The following is a 13,353-nucleotide window of genomic DNA, read 5'->3' on the forward strand; positions in this document are numbered from 1 at the left end:
TGGCCCTTGTGGAGAAGCTTTAAAGAGGTGCTCAGACTATGAGAGGAAGTGTTTGCACAGGCACTACCCTGTGCACCCTCTCCCCTAAGTATGAGTGAACCTGTTCACTTGCACTTAATGTACCCCTTTCCTCCCTCCCTCCTCAGCATCCCCCTCTTCCCCTGCCTGCATTCTCCTCTTCCCCTTCTCCCCTCGTTCTGTTACTGCACTTGCATGCTCTGAATTGTCTCGACCTAGTTGGAACTTTTCTGTTATCTTCTCCCCTGCCTCCCTCCCCCGACATTCACCTCCCCTCTCTTCTTTTTTCTTTCCAAATCGTCTCACAACCTAGTAGGTATGTTATTATTTGTCTTCTTCCCTTTCCTCCAATCCTTCTCCTCCCCTCCCCTCTTTCTTGTTATGGCACTTGCATGATCTGAATTGCCTCACAATCTAGTAGGAACGTCATTGTTTGTTTCTTTCCTTTCCCCCTGCCTCCTCCTCCCCCCTTCCGTCATTCTTGTTATGACACATGCACGATCGGAATTGTCTTACGATCCAGTAGAAACATTATTGTTTGTCTTCTTCCCTGTTCCCCCCCTGTTCCTCCCACCCCCTTCATTCTTGTTACAGCACTTGCATGATCCGAATGTCTCAAGACCTAGTAGGCACGTTATTGTTTTTTGTTCTCCCTTGTACTACCCCCTCCCTTGTTTTGATGTGCTTTGAAACATGTTTTGCTGTAGAGGTGCATTATAAATACCCAATAAATAAATAAATAAAATATGAAAAAGCAAGGAGGACCAACAGTGGCATGAACAAGAGGAAGAGGAAGAAATACATAGCAATAATGGAAGTGGAGGTAGATCTTGAAGTACTACAGGTGGAAGGAGAAGCAGAAGAGGAACTGCAGGTGACCCTCAGCCAGAAATAGTTCGGAGGTTCTGACTGTCCATCCAAGGCAGTCACAGAGGCAGGTGGAGGTACTAAATGGTGCAGTCACACCAAGGAGACAGGGAGTTTACAATAGGGGAAAGGAGAGTTACAGATGCCTCACGACCAGATGCAGGCTTAGAGGCGGTCTCAGATCCCTTTCCACTGGACCTCTGGAACCTGACCCTTGAACCTGACGCACCAGAAGCCTAACCGATAGGTCCAATGACAGAGAAAGTGAAGTTGAGTGTCCTGGACATATTATTTCCATAACACCAGACACTGGGACAAGTTTGGGATGTGGGGCCTGGAAGCCATTGTTCTTTGGTAGAGTCTTGGGATGTGGGTCCCTGGAAGCCCACACAAAGCAGAGGGACTATTCATCGGGCTGAAGAACGAAGGTGTCTCCTGGGAGAGATGTGAGGTCATCCTCTACCTTTATTCATTGGATTCTGGGGAAAATGATGTTTCTTGTGCTGTGTGAAACTCATTACAGATACATTTCCTTATGAGAACTGGAAAACGCATTGCAGATCTTTTGTACTTTTCATTTGTGGCTCTGTCACACTACATACATGTATACACACTTACGTAAAACCATCCCCAGCTTTTTTGTACATGCAGAATCAAGAAAATGTTAATGCCCCTAAATCCACTTGCAAGTGAGCAACTAAGGTTATATCGGCTGCAGCACATTGCAGGGTAGATAACGTGGCACCATTTACGGCCTGAGCCTGGCAAAGCAGCTCCCATCACTCGTAGGCTCTGGATTCTCCTTCTTTGGGTTCTGTAGTCATTTTCTGAAGAATTGTCCGGTCCTAACACAAGAACGACACATTATGTTGTCTTGCATTCATTGCCATTTGTCATTGCTCTAGCCCGGGCGTAGCCTGGATTGTCTAACAAGTTGGGCTTGAAGCTAATGTTGGGCCCACCGCAGTGACATTAACATCTATAAATGCCCTCACAGGGCTGCTGAGTGGGCATCTACAGATTTTAGGTGGGCCTTGCCCTCTCAGGCCCTACCCTGTCTATGCCTCTGGAGCCTCCATGGAACCTTTATTTTGGCTATCTGCATTGGTTCTGGTGGCCCACTCCATGTCTGTGATAGGCCATGTGGGGATTCATGGTATGACAACAAAGTATCGAAGTCCACCTGTTTCTTCCCCTTTTCACAAAGGATGATCAGGTGACAAACCTGAGTTTGCTCTTTTGCCCATTACGGTAGGCCACTGTATGGTTTGGGTGTTGACATAATCTTGAAGCTGTTGATAGAATTGAGACACTCTTCTCTATTCCAGCCATTGAGCTTTTGACAAAATGGGACCTGTATGTCCCTATTATCCAGGTGTTCACACAACTTTGATGTCTTCAGAATGTTCCATATAGAGTCCTTTGCAGAAGTCATCAGAGTTATACCATAAGGAATCTCAGCTGTTGCCAATCGGATGGCCCAAGAAGCAGTATCTCATGGTAGTTAATAAACAATTTTAAAAATAAAATGGGTGCATTAAGCAAATGGTGGTATTAGACTTACCCCCAATTGTATTGCACCACCATATTCCGATTCAGGCCCGAAAAAGAAGGACATACCTGCGGGACATGGCTTGAGGTACTTCATATAGAAACAATGAGGACTCACCACTAGCAGAATGAACATCAGTGGTAAATCATCCAATGTCCAATGGTGTCCACTGGCACCCTATAATAAGTTATAAAATAGCCTTATGGCCTTATAGATAGAGGGCGGGTTCACTATCACGGGATAACGACATGCAACTAAGCAGGGGAGGGTCATTATCCAAAGCAACAATGACTATTCCCGAGTTCTATACTACATGGTGGTAGTACATGGTGGTAGTACCAATTCACGTTTTGGAGTTTTTGTGGTAAAGTAAACACGAAACTCTAATAGTAAATAGACACATCGACTTAGTAACGTAAATGTGTTTTTATTTTGTAGTACTTAAATAAGGTTGTCTTCCTAAATTAAGCATTTAAATTGTAAACTTGGTTATATTGGAGCAGGTTTAACATGAACATATATTAGGGGTCAAGTAAAAGTAAAAGATGTTGCCATAAGAAAGTGTGAGCATTTTTTCCATGTTTTGGCTTTCCCTTGTTAAATATGATGTTGCAGCAAAAAAACACCCTCCCAGGGAGAAAGGGCCTTTCTGCAATAACATATTGCCTGGAAATTGCATTTTTGTTTCCCTGTTTACTTTTGAAGACAGAACATTTAGAATACAGTCAATTCCAATAGTTATTGACTGCACTCTGAACATTTTGATTGGCCGAGGGGAGATCAATAACGATCTCCATGTGCTAAAAGGGAACACCGCTGCCTCCTGGCCAATGGAAATACGGTGTATTTAACCCCAAAATGGATAGCCGAAGAAGTAAATGATTTTGGTAGAATGCAGTTTTGCCGGGTAATTCTTGGAATACTGCGGGTCATCTGATGAGATGCAATTTGCATTCAGTCATGGACTGCTGTTCTTGGCCTGCGTACCCAGAAAAACATTCAGGGGAGCTTAGGGAACAGAAGTATGGATTATGAACTTGATGGCCACTGATAAAATATCACCCAGATAACTGGGTGAAGCTGGTGGAGCTCTTGATGGTGCAGAGTGGGCGTTGGTTGTTCATCTCCGGGCCTCGAGGGCCAGCATCCTGCCAGGTTTCCAGGATATCCCTCATTAATATTCATGAGGAAAAATGTACATATTTAGAACCACTGTATACAAATGTAAATCATGAATATTAATGAGGGGTATACTGAAAAGCTGATGTGGATCTGGCCCTTGAGGCCTGGAGTTGGACAAACACGATTGTGCAATGGCAGGTCTTCTTCCTGCCATAAACTGGTATTTCTGTTGTTCCCGCTCTTGCAGGCCTTAGCAAAGCCTGCTAATGTGAATGTTTTTGGATTTACTTTTCTCTGCCTATCGTGGGCCTTTTTCCAAGTATACAATCATAGTGATCGAGCATTGACCTCACACTCTAGAATTCGCTTTGTGTGTGAACACATAGTGTTGTTCAAAGTGATTATTGGGGGGGTTGTGTGAGCGTTAATGTATGGCAATTTCAGAATGCTGAAGAGAGACCACCCAGGCACACACACAATGGAACATTAGTCATCCACTGAAGTGGTCAAGGAAAATAAGTCCAAGGGCGCCAATGCAATACAGACTTGGCTTTGGCTGTGTCTTTAGCTTGGTACCACCAATGCCACAAACCCTAAAAATAATATTTAGAGGATTAATTAGCATGCAGAATGCTCAACAACACTAGAAGTTAAGTGGCAGGACATGAAGTCACAGCCAGGCAGTACCTGCACATTTAGTATATTGGGATTAACCTGGTTTCTTGTGATACCTTTATTTGACAGGCATTACATTCTCATTTACTAACCAGTAAAAATATGCATGGAAATTAACTGCTCTGAAGTAAATCCTGAATTCAAAGAAACCCAGTAATATTAAGAAACTACTGCCTGCTTTTCTCACGGAACGTCACCCCGTTGATTACTCAGGCTTATAAATGTGTTCAAATATGCAGAACCTGTAAGTGATGTTGGGCATATCCTGGCCATTTTAAAACCTTGTAATGGAAACGTGGTGTAAGTTTCTCTTTTAAAATTTTGGACTACAAGTACCAGAATACAAAGTGATGCATATTTAAGAGCCAGGACTGGAGAACAGCTAACACCTGGTAAGGAACAACTTGAGATCTCTGTAGAGATCCCCACAATTTTAAAATCCTAGAGACACACTCCAAAGCAGGCTGTTTAATAACCCTTAAGTGTAGTCATTCTTTGACACAGACATGCAATGCTGTTATGGATGATGAGAATATATATGCAGTTTGCATCTAACAAGTATAGTAATGGCAAAGACAGCTTTAAACATATTATTTGTATTAATATTTTGTTTTCATGAAGGCAAGTGAATATTGATGCAAAACAAAAGAGGTGTTGGCTAGAAGGTGTGGAATTAATCCTAACCTCTGGCATTGTTCTGGGCAACCTTCCAGACCATCGTTTTGTTTGGCCTACAGAGAGAAAAAGATCACATGCAAATCAGGCTTGGTTCCACCCCAAAATGGGCAGCGCTATCCAGCCCAGACTGCTATCACACATCCCGTCTGCACAAGACCACAAGCATCCCCAGACATGTTTCGGACTCATTGGGCATCATCAGTGAGGAGTAGCTTGGGTCTCTAAGCACAGCAGACTTGGGACCCACGTCTGGCATACCAGTACCACTCTGGGAGACACATGCAAAACAATATAGGTGATGGCTGGAAGGTTTTGAATTAATCTGACCCTCTGCCATTGCTCTGGGCAACCCTACAGAACATCATCCTGCTAAGCCATTACAGAAGGACCTAACGCAAATCAGGCCTGGTAAATATTGACCAGACTAATGCTGTCTAATTTGGCTTTTTGGAGTGGAGAATTTGGCTTTGAGATGCTGGTGTGCAGATAACAATCAAAGCTCTAGCAAATAGTGTAAATTCCTGGCCATCATTAGGCTTTTTTGGGGATGTTTGCCTAAATTGGCACATACTTAATTGGAAATTAACTTAGTGGGGAGAAAAACCTTTGTTTAGCAGTGGGCGCTGGCTTGGTTCAATGGTTCAATAGCGAAAAGGGTCACATAGTAATTGTCAAGTCTTTTAGTCATGTGAGGTTTGATTCTTCATGTGCCAATTAGGTGTTACAAAAAACAGCTGACGTGCATTTCAACCTGGGTCTTTATCAAGGCAGTTGTCCGATGGCAGCAGAATTGCTGTTTGGTGCTTGCGGTTGGTGGCCCAAGTGGGGGTTCCAGAAGGGGCTGGTTAGCCTGATCTCAGGCCGGGATCGGGGCTGCGTGGTGGCTCGCTCGGTGCGAGGTGTTGTCAGACAGGGGACTCAAGGGTAATTAACATACATTTAAAATATTTGAATAAAGCAAATGTATCCTGCACACCTTTTTCCTCCCTATAATGTAAATCTCATAAATGAAATTGGTTTAAGCAAATCTTCAATGCAAACAGTGTTTATCTGGCAGGTCTGTACGGCACCTGTCGAGGCCATTTGTCAGGTCAAGGCCTTGTTTCATAGTGGACAAAGTAACTGTGCAAGCCGGGTATGATTAATTTAAATGTATACCCCTGCGATCACCCCACCTTACTCTGCACTGCTGTCTTGTCTCACCTCCCTTCTGTGTTTACCTCCACCCACGCATCAGGGAAAATACTCTGGTTGTTATAGCCCAACAAAAATACCTTGAAGCTTTGGTGTTGGCTGTTCCTTTGTATTTGGTCCTATTGTTATTACCTACACTGCATGTTCTGGCCTCGTCCCATTTTCATACATCACGCCCCCCCACTCCTCAGACGGGTCTGCTTTGTACAAAGCCTCCCAAATAAAATAAACTCATTCATTAGTTGGGGGTTATCCCAAGCAAATGTGAACTCTCTGTCACCAGCTCACTCTTTATCCCTTTGATGCTGATGCACCTTTCACACTGTAAGTTAATGCCGTCTTGAGTTCCCATCATCACAGTGGAGTCTTCCATCAACCACGGTTGCCTCGATGTATTGTTCTGATTCTCCCAGAAGTCAAATCACAGTTGTGTAAGTGCCACAGAATGTATGGTGAGCGGTGTGCCAATCAATTGAAGAAACTACATAAGTGCCACTCCGTGTTAACATCCTCGCCTTCACCCTAGATTGATCCGATCGCACAACGGCCATGCAGTCCTAGAGCGGGATACTGATGAAGGAAGGCATCCATTTTAAGACGCTTCATTTGACCCACAAAGATTTGCTCAACCCGACACCTCAGTTTCCAGTGCCAGCAAATTCCTGTTCAGAATACCAAGCAGATGCCCAAGCCAAAGTCTAAGAATCTTGATAGTTGACAAACCATTTTTCAAGGATCATCCCTCTCTATCTCCTGCTCTATTGTGGATAAAAACAAACCTGCTGAAATTCCCCAGGGGTACAGTGAACCTTTCTACTCACCAATGTTTTGTACCCAGGGATTGGGGAACCTCAGTTACTTTGCCCACAGAAGCTGCACGTGTCTTCTCTTTCGCCCCAAGATATCCTTCGTTGCAGCTCAGCAGTGGAAAGTAAAGATCTCTTGAAGGGAGAGGACTTGTGTTTAAAGGGATGGTCTAGTAAAGATTTTTATTTAAAAAATAGATAGGCCACATAAAAAAAAAATACTAGCATCCTCCGTTGTAAAACTTCCTATGTAAAATTTTGAGCTATTCAAGCTCAAAATTCGAAAAAGCAAGCACAGGGGCGCAGCCATTTTGTGAAATGGAGGCCCTCCTGTGCTGGCTTTTGCTTTTGCGGCACTAATGAAGGAAAAGCCAGCCAGCTGTAGTAAACAAAGTCTACCGCTGGGTGGCTTTCCCTTCATTAGTGCCGGGACTCGGAGGACGGGGAGAGGAGACCAGAGCAGGAAAGCTGCAGTTGAATCTTGGTAAGTGCTATTTATTTTTTTTACAAAAAATAAGCACTAGCTGCGGTTTTTTTTCTACGTTTTCCGGCTGGAGGAGCCCGGAAAACTTAGAAATAAAACCGCAGCTTTAAAAACGTTGTATTTATGTTTGCGGTCGCTTTTCAAGCGACCGCAAACATAAATACAACGTTATTGTGTTGGAAAACGCTGCGGTTTTTCTTTCCAAGTTTCTCAGGCTCCTCCGGCTCGGAGGAGCCTGAGAAACTCGGAAAGAAAAACTGCAGCGTTTTCCAACACAACCGTGTTGTCTGCCTGGATCTGCTTTTCCATTTGGGGCTCTCGGGCTCCCCGTGGGGAGCCCGAGAGCCCCAAATGGTAAAGCAGATTCAGGCAGACACAACGCGGCATTGCGGAAAACAACCGCGTTGTGTCTGCCTGAATCTGCTTTCCCATTTGGGGCTCTCGGGCTCCCCACGGGGAGCCCGAGAGCCCCAAATGGGAAAGCAGATTTAGGCAGACAACGTAGCATTTCCCATTTGGGGCTCTCGGGCTCCCCACGGGGAGTCCGAGAGCCCCAAATGGGAAATCAGCTGCAGGTAGAAACACTACGCGGCATGTAAACATAACCGCGTGTGTTTCTGCCTGCTGTGGCTTTCACTTTGAGTACCGGAGACCCAAAGTGATAGCCACAGCAGGCAGAAACACACGCGGTTGTGTTGGAAAACGCTGCGGTTTTTCTTTCCAAGTTTCTCAGGCTCCTCCGAGCCGGGGGAGCCTGAGAAACTTGGAAAGAAAAACCGCAGCGTTTTCCGACACAATAACGTTGTATTTATGTTTGCGGTCGCGTCAAAAGCGACCGCAAACATAAATACAACGTTTTTAAAGCTGCGGTTTTATTTCTAAGTTTTCCGGGCTCCTCCAGCCTGGAAAACTTAGAAAAAAAAACGCAGCTAGTGCTTATTTTTTGTAAAAAAAATAAATAGCACTTACCGAGATTCAGCTGCAGCTTTCCTGCTCTGGTCTCCGGTCCGCGTCCTCCGAGTCCCGGCACTAATGAAGGGAAAGCCACCCAGCGGTAGACTTTGTTTACTACAGCTGGCTGGCTTTTCCTTCATTAGTGCCGCAAAAGCAAAAGCCAGCACAGGAGGGCCTCCATTTCACAAAATGGCTGCACCCCTGTGCTTGCTTTTTCGAATTTTGAGCTTGAATAGCTCAAAATTTTACATAGGAAGTTTTAAAACGGAGGATGCTAGTATTTTTTTTTTATGTGGCCTATCTATTTTTTAAATAAAAATTTTTACTAGGCCATCCCTTTAAGCAGCTATTTTGAAAAGGCAAAAAAGGACATGATTTAATCATACTAATATCGTAAACGGGGCCTTTTTAAAATGTTACAACGCTCATTTCCATTGATCACTTCCAGCATATAATGTAGCCATAGCTTGTACTGAGAAAGGTACATTATCAAAACCTAGAATAACCATATCAATTACTTTCTGATGGAAGGCCATGTTCCAAGATGGACAGTCTCGTAGTCTACTATTTTCCTCATTTGACCTTTTCTCTTTTTCAAACTGCCTCACCTTCCTGCCAAAACAATATTGGAAGCTGAAAGTCACTATGTTTTTTTTCAGTAGACTAAACCCCCATTTAAATCCTGAACCTCATGAGAGAGGTTCAAGTATTCTGAATCATGTGGGCCCCACACTTATTAAATTGTCAATGAACCTGCCTTAAAAACAAAATGGGATTTGGTATTACCAATCCACTGTTCTCGCTTTATTCCTGGATGTCTGGGCAATTCTTGATGGCTTGTGAGGTTGGCATTATTTAGGTGGCCAATCTGGCTTGTGCAGGAGTAGCCAACCTGTGGCTCGCAGATGTTTTGGAGTACAACTATTGTCAAAACTAGCCAGTACAGACACTGGTGAGGATCACGGGTCTTGTAGGCTAACACCGGTGGAGGGTTTCAGATGGCCTATCCCTCCCGTGTGTGGGTTCCTTCAGACAACCCCTAATTCTTCTCAGAAAGATTTAGAAACTTCACCTACCACTATCTTCGTGGTAATCAGCAGTTTGGGTGCTGTTTTGGATGCAAAGCGGCCATGAACCTAGTTCCACCTTTCAACCAAGCGCTTTTTGCATTCTGGTGTGTGTAGTTAATCCTACGCTCTAGAAAGCCAGTGCAATGCTTGAAAGTACTATGCTCTAGAAAGCCAGTGCAATGCTTGAAAGTGCTATGCTCTAGAAAGCCAGTGCAATACTGCAAAGTATTACACTCTAGAAAGCCAGTACAATGCTGCAAAGTGTTACGCTCTAGAAAGCTAGTGCAATGCTTGAAAGTGCTACGCTCTAGAAAGCCAGTGCAATGCTTGAAAGTGCTATGCTCTAGAAAGCCAGTGCAATGCTTGAAAGTGCTACGCTCTAGAAAGCCAGTGCAATGCTTGAAAGTGCTACGCTCTAGAAAGCCAGGCCTGGCACAAGTCACTCGGGTCATATAGAGACTCGGTTGCCGTGGCAATGTATTGGGTAGGTGTGGATTATTGTGAGTCCAATGAGCATGATCCAGGCAGCGGGGAATTGTTTCAGGCAGAGGTATGTCTACAGAAAGCTTCAATGACACACATTTTGGAACCAGTTCTACTTAACGAATCTCGGTTAGAATGAGTACTTTGTTGGTCAATTTCTGTGCTTGTTTCCTTCGTGTGACTGATTAGGAACACAGGGGGCGGGGGGTGCTGATCACCTGTCTTTTAATAGCCCACTAATGGCTTCCGCGAAACATCAGAGGCGTTAATTGAGGGAATGGTGTGTGTAGCTCCCCTTCAGAAGTGAGACGAACACGTGGCTTGGCAGGCTGTCCAAGCGTCTGCTGCTGTTACACCTCCGGATGCGCTGCCCGAGCGAGAAGATGGGAGCCTTAATGAGGAGCACGTGAAGAGATCCCAGCTGCATGGAAAGGTCTCAGTGATGAGCATGGGGATGCTGCCACGCTGCCGTCATTTTGATCTTGGATTGCAAAGCACTATGAGAGGGCGAGACAACCTCAAATGGAAGCAAATCATTGCCACAGTGAATCAAGGTTCACTGTTAAGCAGGCTGCACCGGGCAAACACCTTCTCTCATGTAAGAAACATGTAGAGAAAATTCAAGGAAGACCTAATCAAAACTTGGGTGCAGGGGAGGTGACACCACGCTAACACGGAGTAGCACGAACAATATCAAAGAATGGTGAAGAGAATTCGCATAGCGTTTCCCATTTTGGTATACACAAGTGTACTAGGATTATACTAAGGGGCACAAATTGAATGCGTGTAGTATGCGCTGTGCAAGCCAAACATGCGGCAAAGCCCTCTCCAGCCCCCCCACAATTATCTAAAACAGGGAGTTACAAAAGACATCAACGGACGTCACACCGCATTCTCTCAGTACATCTTACAAAAAATCACATCTTTATAATAAATATTAGTTATATGTGATATCATACTATGTGGCAAATGAGAAAAACACACAAGGAATTATAATTGGTTCAAGGGGAACATCTAAATATACTTTCTATAAGGGGTTGGGTTGTAATTGGGTATCTATTGTCAGGTGGACAACTTAAGCCCTCCTGTAGTGCAAGTCCTCTTCAGCACTATTAAGTACACTGTATCTCATTATCTCTCAAACGATAAGGCCCTTTGTTATATGGCCTTCTACAATTGGTTGGCACGCTTGTGCCATGTCTGGAACATTCGGTTCATTTAACAGCATGTAAGGTCATACCCATATGCTAGGAGGTGGACACGACTTTGCCTCCCGATCCAATTAGCCCAACGGCTCTTGTCACCCATGCCTTCTGCCATGAAGATTGCCTTTGAACTTGGCCTTGCAGTGTAGTCTTGTCTCTGGGAATATAAGGGAGTATCGTAGTTTCTGGAAGGCAGTGCCCAACTCTATTTTCATCCTTGTCTCACGTGACAGGAGACCATAATCTGTTCCATTTTGCAGCAATTAAATATCTTAACTGAGTAAAACTTGGCACACATGATGTTTTTTCTTTGCACCTTAACAAGGAGTGTTTCAGTTTCTCACGTTCGCTGCCTTTGAGAATAGATAACCGGCCTTGACTTGCTCCAGCTTTGATACCAGGCCAAACAGCTTCATCATTCGAGTCTGCGATGTTCAGCTAATTATTTGCTGCGACAAACAGCCCTCGATCCGTCTTTCTCCATGGGTCTGAACTTAGTAAATATGTGACACCGATATCCAGCTTCTATATAATGGCGGCTTTGCCTGCAGTCTATTCACTACGTATAGTTAGCTTCAAAGATCACTTAACAATCTATTTGCATTTCTGCATCTGTACCATTATCGAATGACTTGCATTTTCTGCAGGGCTCTTCACCCGTGCAATCTTCTTTTCGCTTAGGAACATGCGTTTGATTCCTTATTTTGTCATCAGTTTCTTTAAGGTCCATACATCTTCATCTTCAGCCAATCTTCTTAGTGTGTCACCCTCGTCTCTTGTGATGTCACCAGCTTCTATTTCACTTATTCTCATAGCCCTTCGGCGTTTCTTCTAGGAGATCATCATCTCTTCAAAGATGCATCAGGTATGTTTTTCTCAGTGGGTATCTTTTCTTGAAGTCACAACTACTGGTGTTAAAAATGGCACAATTTCAGGCTTCCAGCGTACAGGCAATAGGGGGGCAGGACTACCTGCAGAGGTAAACAACTGCTCCTCTACACTCCCCCCTGTGGTTGATCCATTGACCACTCTTTCACCGATCTCCTCATCTTGGTATTTCCTCTTGAAGAAGTATTTCTTCGGAGTCCAGATCTTCATCACTCCCTTCAAGGTACCAGCTGATTTTACATGTTCATCCACACTCCAAGTCATGTATCTACACTGTCCATTGGGATTGCAATAAACTAATAGTCCTACATACTTCTTGTGATTCTTTGTATGTAGGAACTTTGTTCCCTCAGGTGCAACAATGCTGGCTGGCCTCTATATATTTTCTGATCTCTTCATCTTGTCAACTCCTTGGGTCCAAACCCTGATTCAACATTGATCATGATCTTCATTCCTACTGCTTTCTTTGCTGTTTTCTTGCACTGTGTAATCATTATCCTAATCACACAGAATCCAAACATCGCCATCAATAACACTGCTTCAAGAAACTTGAAGATGTTTGCCATCCACTGTGGAACCCATAAAATGAGAGATGCAAATCAACTGTCGACTGCGACATCCTCTGTCTCGTCTTCCATCTTGTTATGCAGGTTCATCTGCAACGATATAGCCTCCGCCAAGGTCCCATTCTCATCATCGTGAGAATGTATGAATGTGAAAACCTCCAAAAAGAAGCTGGATAACACTACCCAGCTAAGTCTGACGCTCTCACGGGTGCTCAGAGTGAGCTTTGAAATTTCCCAAACATTTTTGTAATTCAATTCAACATGATTCCTTAAAATTAAGACAACATTCTATTGGTTGCTTCAAGCAAAAAAATCTTTTTAATAAGCTTATAATGTGGTAATTATTTACACATTATTTATGAGAAAGCAGAAATTGTTGTATCATATCAGGAAGCACTTCCTAAAACTGAGCGTAGTCATCATTATGTGTCTATGTATTTCAGAGGTAAACTACTTCTTCAGGGCCTGAACTACGTAAATGTTCAATAAGTAACATAAACAAGTCAACCAAAATATGTCACAAAACAAATTGAGAGCTTGCTTTGCAGGTACATACCATAGCTGTGTGTGCAAAAACGTTCAGCAAAATCCAAGAGAGTGGAGAGAATAAAACACATGTAGCATCATTATGTGTGTAAAGACCATTTAAAGCATGGCTTTACGAATCAAACATTCATAAAAATATTGTGTACCTTGTGGCTCAAAGTCTCATCTCTATGTTCCCCATATGTGGCAATAACGAGTCAACAAAGTAAGAAAAAATCATAATTACAATGTATATAAGACTAAAT

Source organism: Ambystoma mexicanum, chromosome 6p (genome assembly GCF_040938575.1).
Source record: "Ambystoma mexicanum isolate Mex_15411 chromosome 6p, UKY_AmexF1_1, whole genome shotgun sequence".
Lineage (NCBI taxonomy): Eukaryota > Metazoa > Chordata > Amphibia > Caudata > Ambystomatidae > Ambystoma > Ambystoma mexicanum.